The 13314-nt window shown below is 38.3% G+C and overlaps 1 protein-coding gene and 1 non-coding gene across 8 annotated transcripts in view; both read left to right on the plus strand.

Moving 5' to 3' along the window:
- The window catches only part of NINL (ninein like), a 138094-nt gene that overhangs the window by 23389 nt on the left and 101391 nt on the right, over positions 1-13314 (plus strand). The gene's annotated exons all lie outside the window — the stretch shown is intronic.
- LOC140614543 (U6 spliceosomal RNA) lies at positions 7397-7503 on the plus strand. Its single transcript, XR_012015381.1, has one exon. It is a non-coding gene; the product is annotated as a U6 spliceosomal RNA (small nuclear RNA).

Here is a 13314-nt window from a genome sequence, read left to right on the forward strand (position 1 = left end):
AGATTGAAAAAGTAATTTACCTTCACAGAGAAAACTATGACGTCGAGAACGTGTAAGACTAGAGTTTGGGAAGCCCTGTTCATAGCTTTATCTCCCACCTTAGTGTGGACAGTGTGGAGAGCAAGGATTCTGCATAGTGCTGCCATAATTGGTGAATCTCCAGGGTGTTGAATCATTGTTAAAATATTCTGAATAAACTTCGTAAAATTAGTGTATTGGAATGGCCTGTGTTTTAGCTTCAGGACAAAAATTCCATAAGTTCATACCTTACACTGGTCGGGGTACTGGATGAGGATAGTCCAAGAAGCTTGCCTGTCAAATCTGTCCTTTTTGGCTCTTCCTCCTGACTTGGTGACCTCAGTCTTCTTGGACTTTATGCTCTCCTGTGACTGAGCAAAGCCCATCATCAGCCCTCTTCTTCCATGAGGTGACACTGGGGCATTGAGTGCTAGCTTTTTTGAAATCGTCAGATATTTCTCTTGGGTATTATGGTAATAAATAGATTTTTTTCCTTTCCCATTAAGGAAATTTCAGGCTTTATAAGCACGCAGGGGAACCCTTGGGGGCTCAGGGACTCCCTGAAATCATTTGAGGCATGTTTAGCTGGTTCTGAAGCATGTGTGTACAGACCATTGGTGGGTACCTTCATATGTGCAGAAGAGTCACTTTCTCAGAGACTCTTTCCCGGTTCACCCTACTTAAGGTGCCCAACTCACTCCTGTTCTCTTTCTCTTCATACTACTTATCACCATTTATTATTTGCATGTTTATTGTATGTGTCTGCCCCCACTAGAATGTAAGCTGTACAAGGTGAAAGATTTTGTCTTATTTTATTGCAGTATCCCAAGGTTATGTTTTGATGCCTGGCGCATAATAGTACTCAATAAATATTTGTTGAATGAAAAAAATATTGTTTTGCAATTTACTTTGTAACTTTTTTAAAGATTTTATTTATTAAAAAAAAAGATTTTATTTATTCATGAGAGACACACAGAGAGAGGCAGAGACGTAGACAGAGGGAGAAGCAGGCTCCCTGCAGGCATCCCTATTTTGTAACTTTTAAAAAATAAACTAGTGCTGACTTACTGTGGAGTTGGCTTATGTAGAGGTACCAGGCACCTCCTCCCTTTTAAAGTACTCTCTGTAGTTTTGGCTTAATCCTGATCTTCCTTCTGCTCCCACGGCCAAGCTGAGCACACTGTATTACCTGGGGTAGTTTGATGGGAGTGAACGTGCTCTGGGTCCCTGGATCCTTAGGGTGGAGGAGCTCAGCCTCCAATAAGGCTTTGTTCCCATGAATGAGGCTCCTGGATTTGCAGCTGCCTCCCCATGCTGTCCCTGCCCTTTCTGGCATCATGGATGGGCTCATAGGATGGATAATCACTTACTTATGTTGAACAGGCTCTTACAGGTCTCTTGAGACAGACAGAACCTTGCAGGCAATCACTGAAAAGTAACAGTTTTACAAAACACATAAAACCCTGGAGAATTTCATAAGGCCACAGAATAGCCTCCTGGGAAAAGCAGAAGATGCAGACTTAGGTCTTTCCTCTGTTGCTGGGTATTAGGAAATGAATAAAGGACTTTCTAGGTGTCTGCTGCTTTGTGTTTGGGGACATGGCTTTCATCCACTTCTTACTGAGTTTTGTTGACAGTACTAAAAAAAAATTGTACTTGGATATTCTGCACTTTTGACTAATGACTCATGGTTGGCCCTACACACATTTCTAAAGAGAACTTGAACTTCTCATCAGTAACCACCTTGGTGGGGTGCCTGGCTGGCCCAGTCAGTAGACCGTGCGAGTCAAGTGTGCAACTCTTGATCTCGGAGTTGTGAATTTGAGCCCTTTGTTGGGTGTAGAAATTACTTTTAAAAAAATAAATAAAATCTTAAAAAAAAAAAATCTTGGTTCTATTGAGTAGAAAATTTTAAAAACTAAGAGGAAAGAGTAAGGTCACTGTGCTTTGGGAAGAATGGAATGGTTTTGAATGAATCTCCATGCTTGGTAAAGTATGTTTAAAAGGAGAAAGACATCAGGACAAATGATCTTGCTCAGCTTCTTTAAGAAGACTTGAGTGCTAATAAAAACCCTTGTATGTTTCAAGGAGATGAAATATACATATATATATTATTAAATGCTTAACAATTGCTTATTACACTGGCATATTTATTTTTAGACAAGTTGGTGGATGGTGTCATTTAGATCATGTCTTTATTAATTCTTTTTTTAAATTTTTTTATTTTTTAAATTAAAAAAATTTTTTTTATTAATTCTTTTTTTTGGATCTAGTTCTATCAGCTGCCAAAAAACTAGCGTTAAAATTTTCCTTTTTTTTTTTTTAATTTATTTATGACAGACCCAGAGAGAGAGGCAGAGACACAAGGCAGAGGGAGAAGCAGGCGCCATGCAGGGAGCCCAACATGAGACTCAATCCTGGGTTTCCAGGATCACACCCCAGGCCGAAGGCGGTGCTAAACTGCTAGGCCACTGGTGCTGCCCGCTTTTTTTTTTTTTTTTTAAGATTTTATTTATTTATTAATGAGAGACAGAGAGAGAGAGAGGCAGAGACACAGGCAGAGGGAGAAGCAGGCTCCATGCAGGGAGCCTGACGTGGGACTTGATTCCGGGACTCTAGGATCATGCCCTGGGCCGAAGGCAGGCACTAAACCGCTGAGCCACCTGGGCTGCCAAGCGTTAAAATTTCCAACCGTGATTGTGGACTTGCTTAGTTCTTTTTCTCATTCAGTGTATTTGAGGTCTCATTTGTGTATTTTGAGAGTCTGCTGTTAGGCACTTAAATATTTATGATATGTTTTCCTCCTTAATTATTAAAATGAAAAGTCTATCTTTGGTAATACTGTACCTCTGGAAATCTATTAGTATAGCCTCTTTAGCACTCATATGTTTATAGTATGGCAGGGGTTCCAGCCACTTTTAAAAAATATAGCCTTGTTGAGATACAATTTACATACCATATAATTCACCCATTTAACATGTATAATTCAGTGGTTTTTAGAATATTCTCAGAGTTGTGCAACCATTACCACAAAAAATTTAGAACTGTGTCATCACCTCAAAAGAAACCCACGTTAGCAGTCACTCCCCATTCTTTCCAACACCCCTCCCCCCCCATCAGCCCTAGGCAACCACTAATTTACTTTTTGTCTCTACAGATTTGCCTATTCTGGACATTTCATAGAAATGGAAACATGGTGTATGTGGTCTTTTGTGAATGGCTTCTTTCCCTTGGCATCATGCTTTCAAGATTTATAAATATTGGAGCGCACATCAGGATTTCATCTAACCATTTTATTTTATTTTATCTTATTTAATATTTAATATACTTTGTTTTTTAGAACAGTTGTAGGTTTACAGCAAAGTTGAATAGCAAATACCAGACACACAGCCTCCTCTGTTATCAGCATCCCTCCAAGTGTGGCACACTTCTTATGCTGATGCACAGTTTTCACCCAGAGTCCATAGTTTACATTAGGATTCATTCTCTGTGTTTTATATCCTATACGTTCTGAAAATGTATAATGGGGGCACTTGGGTGACTCAGTGGGTTAAGCAACTGCCTTTGGCTCAGGTCATGATCTTGGGGTCCTGGGATTGAGCCCCGTGTTGGGTCCCTGCTCAGCAGGGAGCCTGCTTCTCTCTCTCCCTCTGACCCTCCACCCCACTTGTGCTGTCTCTCTCTGTCTCAAATAAATAAAATCTTTTTTTAAAAAAAGAAAGAAAATGTGTAATGATATCATATAGAATAGTTTCAGTGCCTTAAATCTTCAGTGCTTTGTTCAGTTCCTCTCATCCCCACCCCTGGCAACCACTGATCTTTTTATTGTCTCCACAATTTTATCTTGTCCAGAACATCATACAGTTGGAATTACATTGTATAGCATTTTCGTGTTGTTTTCCTTCACTTCAATATGCTTTTAGGATTCCTCCCTATCAAAAAAAAAAAAAAAAAACAGGGATCCCTGGGTGGCGCAGTGGTTTGGCGCCTGCCTTTGGCCCGGGGCACGATCCTGGAGACCCGGGATCGAATCCCACATCGGGCTCCCAGCATGGAGCCTGCTTCTCCCTCTGCCTGTGTCTCTGCCTCTCTGCCTCTTTGTGACTATCATGAATAAATAAATAAAATCTTTAAAAAAAAAACAAAAAAACAAAAAAACAAAAAAAAAAACCAAAAACCCGGGATCGAATCCCACGTCGGGCTCCCGGTGCATGGAGCCTGCTTCTCCCTCTGCCTATGTCTCTGCCTCTCTCTCTCTCTCTCTGTGTGACTATCATAAATAAATAAAAATTAAAAAAAAAAAAAAAAAGGATTCCTCCCTATCTTTTCATGGTGATAGCTCATCGCTTTTTAGCCCTGGTCACTACCAAGTTTTGGCAATTATGCATAAAGTTGCTATAAGTGCTTGTTTGCTGGCTTCTGTGTGGACTTTAATTTTTCATTCATTTGGATAAATACCAAGGAGTACAGGGGTAAGAATATTTCAGTTTCTAGTTTTGTAGGAAACTGCCAAGCTGTCTTCCAGAGAGGCTGTCCCATGTTGCATTCCCACTATCAGTGAAGGAGTGTTCCTGTTGCTGTACCTCCTGGCCTGCATTTTGTATTGTCAGCATTTTGGATTTTGGCCATTCTAATAGATGTGTAGTAGAATTTCATTTTAATTTGCAATTCTTAATGACATAGGATGTTGAGTATGTTTTCATATGCTTTTTTGCCATTTGTGTATCTTCTTTGGTGATGGCTGTGTTGATATCTTTTGGCCCATTTTATAATGGGTTAATTCATTTTCTTAGTGTTGAGTTTTAAGAGCTCTTTGTATCATTTGAATAGTAGATAGTACTTTATCAGATACATCTTTTTGCAAATATTTTCTCCCAGTTTGTGTCTTCTCATTCTCTTTGGAGTATCTTTCACAGAACAGATGTTTCAATTTTAGCTAAGTCTGGCTTACCAGTCATTTTTTCCATGGATTGTGCCTTTGATGTTGTAACAAAGTTAGTGCAAGACCCAAAGTCCGCTAGGTTCTTTCCTGTGCTATCTTCTAGGAGTTTTATGAGCGCATTTTACATTTAGGTTGTGATTCACTTTGAGTTAATTTTTGTGAAAGATTTTAAAGTCTTTATCTAGAAAGAGGAATTTTTTCTTGCATGTCCAGTTGTTTCAGCACCATTTGTTGAAAAATTATGCTTTCTCCACTATTTGCCTTTGCTCTTTTGTCAAAGACGAGTTAACAGTATTTGTGTGGTTCCATTTCTGAGCTCTTTTCTGACCCCTAGGCCTATTTCTGTCTTCTGTAATCAATGCCATACTGTCTCGATTACTGTAGCTTTGTAGAAATTCTTGAAGTGGAGTAATGTATTCCTTTGACTTGGTTCTTCTTCAGTGTTTTCTTGGCTATTGTATGTCATTTGCTCTTCCATATAAACTTTGGAATCAGTTTGTTGATAGCCTCAAAATGGCTTGCTGGGATTTTGATTGGGAGTATATTAAATCTATAGGTCTAGTTGGGAAGAACTAATATTTAGCAATATTTAGTCTTCTTATCCATGAACATGGAATATCTCTTCATTCATTTAGTCTCTGATTTCTTTCAGAACCATTTCCTTTTAATCTGTTGGTGTCTTTTTATTATAGTGCATCTTTTGGGGACAGCTTACTAGGTTTTGTTTTTATAAAATTCATTCTGACAATTTCTGCCTTTTAACTGGCCTGTTGACTCCATTAACATTTAATTTAGTAATCCGTATCATGGACTTAAGTCACCATTACCTTCTGCTTCTGTGTGTCATCTCTGATTTTGTCCTCTTTCTGCTTTCCTCTCTCCTTTTGAATAATTTGGATGCCTCTTAGAATTTTGTATTAATTTATCTCTTGACTTTTTTTTGCTATATTTTGCATTGTTTTAAGAGTTTTCTCTGGGGGATAACAATATATGTTCTTGACTTTTTATACTATTTAGAGGTAATTCTGCCACTTGACGTGTAATGTGGAAATCTGCAAATGTACACATTGATCCTACCTACCTTTTGTGATATAGATGGCATATGCATTACATCTTTGTATGTTTTTAAGCCCTGTAAGATAGTGTTATAATTTTTTAAGTATTTGTTTATTCAAGAGAGAGATCGAGAGAGTGGGGGAGGAGCAGAGGGAGAGGAACAAGCAGATGTGGCACTGAGCACCTAGCTGGATGTGCGGCTCGATCTCAGGACTCTGACATCGTGCCTGAGCCAAAACCAAGAGTCGGAAGCTTAACTGACTGAACCACAGGTGCCCCAGATGGATATAGATTTTTTTTTTACTTTAAATAGTTGTATTTTTTTTCAAAATTAAAGCTTTTTTGTCTTATCTTACTCAGATACTTACTTTTGAGTGCTATTTATTCCATCCTGAAAATCTAAATTAACATCTATTATAATTTTGCTTTAGCTAAGGATTTTCCTTTAGGATTTAACCTTTTCTTTTCTTTTCTTTTCTTTTCTTTTCTTTTCTTTTCTTTTCTTTTCTTTTCTTTTCTTTTCTTTCTTTCTTTCAAGATTTTATTTATTCATGAGAGACAGAAAGAGAGAGAGAGAGGCAGAGACACAAGGCAGAGACACAAGCAGGCTCCATGCAGGGAGCCCGATGCGGGACTCAATCCCAGATCTCCAGGATCGCGCCCTGGGCTGAAGGCGGCACTAAACTGCTGAGCCACCCGGGCTGCCCAGATTTAGCGTTTCTTTTATAACAGGCCTACTGGTACTTTTCTCAGGTTTATTTTTTTCTTTAGTCTGAAAATGTATATATTTTACCTTCATTCTATTTTTTTTAATATTATTTATTTGTTTATTAGAAAGCATGAGCCACAGGGAGAGGGAGAGGGAGCAGCAGCAGACCCACTGAGCAGGGAGCCCTCCCAGGGCCCTGGGATCAGACCTGAGCTGAAGGAAGTCCCCTAACCAACTGAGCCACCCAGGTGCCTTATTTTACCTTTATTCTTAGAGGATATTTTTATTTTGTTTTGTTTTTAAGATTTTTTTTATTCATGAGAGACACAGCAAGAGAGAGAGAGAGAGACGCAGAGACACAAGGCAGAGGAAGAAGCAGGCTCCATGCAGGGAGCCTGACATGGGACTTGATCCCAGGTCTCCAGGATCAGGCCCTGGGCTGAAGGGGGAACTAAACCTCCGAGCCACCCGGGCTGCCCTGAGGATATTTCTGGTGTATAGAATTATAGCTCTTGTTGTTGTTTTTATGCACTTTACAGATGGTTTGCAGTCCTTTGGAGTCCATTCTTTCTGATAAGTCAGCAGTTATTTGAATGTTTCTTTATATGTAATATGTTGTTCTCCTGGTGACTACAAGATTTTCTTTTTTCTTTTTAAATTTAATTTTATTTGTGCTCGCTTCGGCAGCACGTATACTAAAATTGGAACGATACAGAGAAGATTAGCATGGCCCCTGCGCAAGGATGACACGCAAATTCGTGAAGCGTTCCATATTTTAAAAAAAATTAATTTTATTTATTTATTCATGAGAGACACACAGAGAGAGGTAGAGACACAGGCAGAGGGAGAAGCAGGCTCCTTGCGGGGAGCCTGTGTGGAACTGGATCCCGGGACCGGAATCACACCCTGAGCTGAAGGCAGACACTCAATCGCTGACCCACCTAGGTGTCCCAGTGATTTTCATCACTTTGACTAGTTTGCCTTTATTAACACTTATCCTAAATGAGGTTTATTGAATTTCTTGAATGTGTAATTTTTTATTGTTTTAACCAAATTTGGGACAATTTATGCCGTGTGCTTTCAGACTGTTTTTCTGCCTGGTTCTCTTTCTCTTCTTCTGGGATGCACACTAGACCCTTGGGAAATTCTCAGTAGTCCCAAGGCTAATCTTTTAACATTCCCTTTTCTCCTTTCTTAAAATTGGATGGTTTCTATTCACATATCTTTAAAGTTTACCTACTCTTACCTACATTCTGATGCTAAGCCCTTCATGTGAATTTTAAAATTTCAGATACTGTGTTTTTCACTTCTTGAGTTTCTTTTCTTTTTTCTTTTTTTTTTTTTTTTTTTTTTTTTGAGTTTCTATATAGCTGTTTTACAGTTTCTGTTTCTTTGCTGAGTTTACAAAATGTGCCTTCATCAGAATATTTTCTTTTACATCCTTGGTATTGTGGTACTGGCAGAGGTTTTCAAGCTGCTAATTCCAACATCTGATTCATCTTGGGGTTATTCTGGTTGTGGTTTCCCTTGAGAATGGCTTACTTTTTCCTGGTTCTTCACTTTTGTGGAAAAATTTGGATTGTATTCTGGACACTGTAGTTCTGTTTTAGAGAATAAAAGTTCTGTGATCTTCCTCTGAAGAGTATTGATTTGTATTTGTTTTAGTGGGCACTCAGCTTGGTTGGACTCAAACTGAAAACTGTCTCTTGGGCAGTAGCTTTTTGACAGAGGAAAGAGGCAGAACAGAGATAAAATGAAAGCATTATTTAGAGTCTTTGAATTGCCTCTTGGGTAGCAACCCCAGATTGTATCTCATTAGGGAACAAAAGTCAGGGGATTTAAGAACCAAAGGGAATATTTGTATATGTTGTTTACAAAGAATTTCTATTGGTGCTCATGGAGGAATGAATCTTAGTTGAGTATGATTGGTTGCTAAGGCTCTCACTAGAGAGCTAAGTAAGGCAAAAGCCTGTACTGTAGCAAGTTGCAGATGTTCCTAGGGAGTCCTTGGAATATTTGTCTTTTTTGGCCCAGTTCAGAAGTTCATGGTTCCACTCTGTGAGCGCTTGGATTTAAGAACCCCTTGACATAAGTGACTCATTTTATTTTACCTTTCACAGGTTCAAATCTCATTTTAGTTCTTTTATTCTTGGCTGAGCTGATCAGTTACCCAAATCTTGGGCAACATTTATTCAGAATTTGGGTCTTTCATTCTCTGATGTATGCCTTTTTAGGATTCCTTGTTCATTTTTGCACTTGCTGTGCTTGCCTCAACCTCTGCTGGCTGTCAGAACTGTTTTTTTCCCAAGTTTTAGCTGCTGCTCATTGTGGATGGGGCTTCTCTCTGCCAAGAAGCTAGAGAATGGAAATACTCCCAGTGTCCATTGCAGCTTCCAGTATCTGCCTGCTCTTGGTGCTGTTAAGTGTCTGTCCTCGGAAGTTGTTCTCGTGTTTGTCCAGAGTTCATGACTGTTCTCTGGAGAAGGGCTGGTATGGTAGGAGCTTTTTGTTCCCTATTGATTTTAAATAAACTTTGTGTTATGTGAGACTTTATAGTATAGTATATATATATTCAATATAGTATATTGAAATCTCTTCAAGTCAGGTATTGATCTATATTGTATAATATCTGTGATACAGTTTTAATATACATCTAGATGTTTATTTTTGTTTCATATTATGACGTCAGAGCTATGGTTCATATGAAACAGAAGTGTTTTTGTTTTTTTTTTTTAACACCATTATTATTTTTTTTTAATTTTTAAAAATTTATTTATGATAGTCACACAGAGAGAGGGAGAGAGAGAGAGAGGCAGAGACACAGGCAGAGGGAGAAGCAGGCTCCATGCACCGGGAGCCCGACGTGGGATTCGATCCCGGGTCTCCAGGATCCCGCCCTGGGCCAAAGGCAGGCGCCAAACCGCTGCGCCACCCAGGGATCCCCTGTTTTGTTGATTAAGGTTTTAACTCTAATTACAGAATAATTTTTATCTGGAAACCTGATCCACTTCATGACAATACACTTTGTGGTTTCTAAGAAAAATGTGATAATCCTGGGTTATCATAGTGATACTGGAAAAAAATGTTTTTAAAACACCTGTAGGAAATTTTATGGCCTGTAAATTATGCATCATAGAGTTGTTGGAAAAACACCTCTATGATGTCAGAATAATTGTTACTTGTGATATTATGATGTATAAAAAGAAATACATATTTGGTCTCTATCTAGTTTCTGGCACAGAGCTCCTAAAACTTTGAAATTTCCTAAGTGATGAGAGCTATTAAAGTTTGTCTTCTTATGTTAATGAAGTGACTTTTGGAACCAACTTAAGGATGGGGGCTGATTGCCTAGAGACCCAACCTGTGATTAGAGGGTTGGAACTTTCATTTCCACACCCCAACCTCTGGGAGGGGAGGGGCTGGAGATTGAGGTCAGTCTCCTGTGGCCGGCCAGTGATTTAATCAGTGATGCCTATGTAATGATGCCTCCATGAAAACCCAAAGGAGAGGGTTTGGAGAGCTTTCCAATTCAGGGGGAGCGGTGCACCAGGACAGGGCATGGAAGATCATGCCCTTTCCACACACAGGTTTCCCCTGTTATCCAAACATAGAGCGTTCCTTTGAAACCTTTTGTAAGCTGAAATAGTGTGAAGCAAAGGAGTAATTACCATTAATTTATATGGAAAAAAAACCTTGAGCGCTCCTTGATGTAAAACATAATCTCCCTCAGACTTTTCTAATACCTTAGGATACATCTTGCTAGCGGATGCACAAAATAAATTGAGATAAAGCACAAGATGCTTACAGACATAGTTCAAACCTGTAATATTTTGATGCTCAGATGCTGACTGTGGTTCCCAGGGATGGACCTTGGCTGTGCCACCTCCATGCTCTGGGTACGCTCTGCCTCTATAACAGTGTGCTGCAGAACAAACTGATGTTATTTTGCTTTATGCCTTTTATTGTAAAAGAAAAAACCTCAGATTTCTTTCTGTTAGTGAAAACAGGTATTAAGGTAGGTCTTTCACAAAAGTGTAGTGACATGACTTGAACTTTTGAAGAGCAGGAGATACCTTTATGTTGCCCTGTGCCTCTTCTTCATCTGGTTGTTCCTGAGTATGTCTTTTGGGATAAAGTGATGATCTAGTAAGTAAAATGTGAGCCACTTATAATTAAATGAACCTGAATTGATTGAATCCAAAGGGGGTGTCGTTAGAACTTCCATTCCATAACTGGACTGTCAGAAGTACAGGTGATAACCTGGACTTGCTACATTTGTCCCCGACAGGGACAGTCTTGTAGGACTGAGCTCTTCTCCTGTTACCTTTGGGCAAAGAGTGTTAGAATTGAGTAGAATTCTGGCATATGCCATTGGAGTTAGAGAATTGGTTGGAGGTGTGGGAGACCTATCCCAGACCTTTGTTACAAATGGGTACTAGAATCAGTTTATTAGATTTATGGAAAATGACGGGACCCTCTGTCAATGTATTTTTCTTATTCTGGATGATAGTAATATGGTTGTGTTCTTTATGTAAATATTCCTTGAGCCATACATTTATATGATTTGTGTACTTTTATCTTTGAATATTTATTCTTCAGTATCAATTATACTTGGGAAAAAATGTGTTAGAGCTCTATTTACCTACTTGGGTAATCATTCATGTTATATTGATAGTTGAAAGAAAAGGTGCAGTTATATATACATGTCATATAATTTTAGAAATTCTTAAAAAATAAACCCAAAATATAAATAAAAATACCTGTAGTACTATGTTGATGATGGTGTGAGGACACAAACTGCTGGTGGAGTTTAAATGGGTACAACCTCTAGGGAGGGCATTGGCCTTATCTATAAAAATTATAAATATCCAGATCCTTTGGATCTTACTACACGTTACTAGATCTTACTTACACGTTACTGGATCTTACTTACACATTACTAGAAACGTGTTTCCATCGTTTCTAGTAACTTTTCAGACATTCTAGTACATGTGTGCAATGACCTACATATAAGATTATTCACTGTAGTATTGTTTATAATAGCAGAGGATTAGAAATAATTAGTAGGAATTAGTAGGAAATTGGTAAAGCAAATGTGGTACATGCACATTTAGCAAAGAATGAAGAAGCTTTTTCTATAGTAGAATGATATTTACATTTGCATTTTAGTATATTTGTCCATACCCATATAGAGTACTCCAAGATATGTTATTCAGTGAAGAGAAGTCTAGGCAGGTCTTCTGTTTCTAAGTCATTTGAACCAGACCATCCCTCATTTCGTGCTGGAGAATGAAGTGGAGGTGTTCCATTTTCTTGCAGTGGCTTATAGTGTAACTTCCTGTGGCTCAAAGAATTTGAAATTTTGAATGTAGAATGAGATGGTCTCAGATTGGTACTGCTCTCAGACAACTACTGGTGAAAGCAAATAGAAAATTTTCTCCAAAGGAAGACTTAATTATCTATGTGTCAAAAATAATACTCCCAAGTAAATTTTCACATCCAGTGTCTGCAGATAATCACATATAATCAGACACACAAAGAAAGAGGATATATGAGCCAGGACCTGCAGAAACAAAAGACCATAGAAACAGAAGCCCAAATGTGTGAGATATTAGGATGATCAAGATAGAGACTTTAAAACAACTATCCTAATTATAATGAGAAGTATAGAAGCTAAGAAAAATATGTATGTAATTACTTAGAAAAGTGATAAAAAGAAACATAGCAAATTAGAAAATAACACGGTTGAAATCCTAGAACTTAGAATTACAATGATTGTATTTAGGACATCGATGGACATGCTTAACAGAAGATTATACAGAGCTAAAGAAAGAATTAGTAACCTGGAAGATAAGTAAGAAAAAATTGTGCAGGATGCAGCATGGAGAGATAAAAAAGTAACAGATTAAGTGATAATCACTAGAGTGAGAAGTGCTAACACATTTTAATTTGAGAGCAGGAAAGAGACAATAATTAAAGAAATACTGACTGAGAATTTTCCAGAACTAATGGTACATCAGCCCACAGACTCAAAATTAGTGAATCCTAGGCAGCACAAATTAAAAAGTACATCAAAGTGAAATGATAAAAAAAAACCACACACACTAAAATAGAGATTCTTAAAAGCAGCCAGAGGAAGAGAGAAATCACTGTAGAGGATAGGAGATAGACTGATGGTTGATGTTTCAACAGTAGCAAACGAACAGAAGATAGTACGATCTTCACTGTGTTACGAGAAATCTATTGCCCTGTGCAAATACACTTCGAGAATGAAGGTAAAATGAAGAAATTTCAAATAGATAAGAACTGGGAGTTTGCCAAAAGTGGACACAGTCAGGGAAGCTCTAAGTGCTAATTTAAGATGGAAAGTCAGGCATGCAAGAAGAGTAAAAAACAAAAAAGTAGTAGATATGCAGATAAAGGCAAATGGGCCTTGACTATAAAAAGCAGTGGTAATGTTTTCTTGTAGGGCTATGAAATACTTAGTGTAGTCATGATGGACTGGGTAATTTAGCATCCTCCTGTATTCAAGTAGAAAAGCTGGATAAACCATTCTTAGCCATTTGCTTGAAGACCTCGGAGAACTCAT

Source organism: Canis lupus, chromosome 22 (assembly GCF_048164855.1).
Source record: "Canis lupus baileyi chromosome 22, mCanLup2.hap1, whole genome shotgun sequence".
Lineage (NCBI taxonomy): Eukaryota > Metazoa > Chordata > Mammalia > Carnivora > Canidae > Canis > Canis lupus.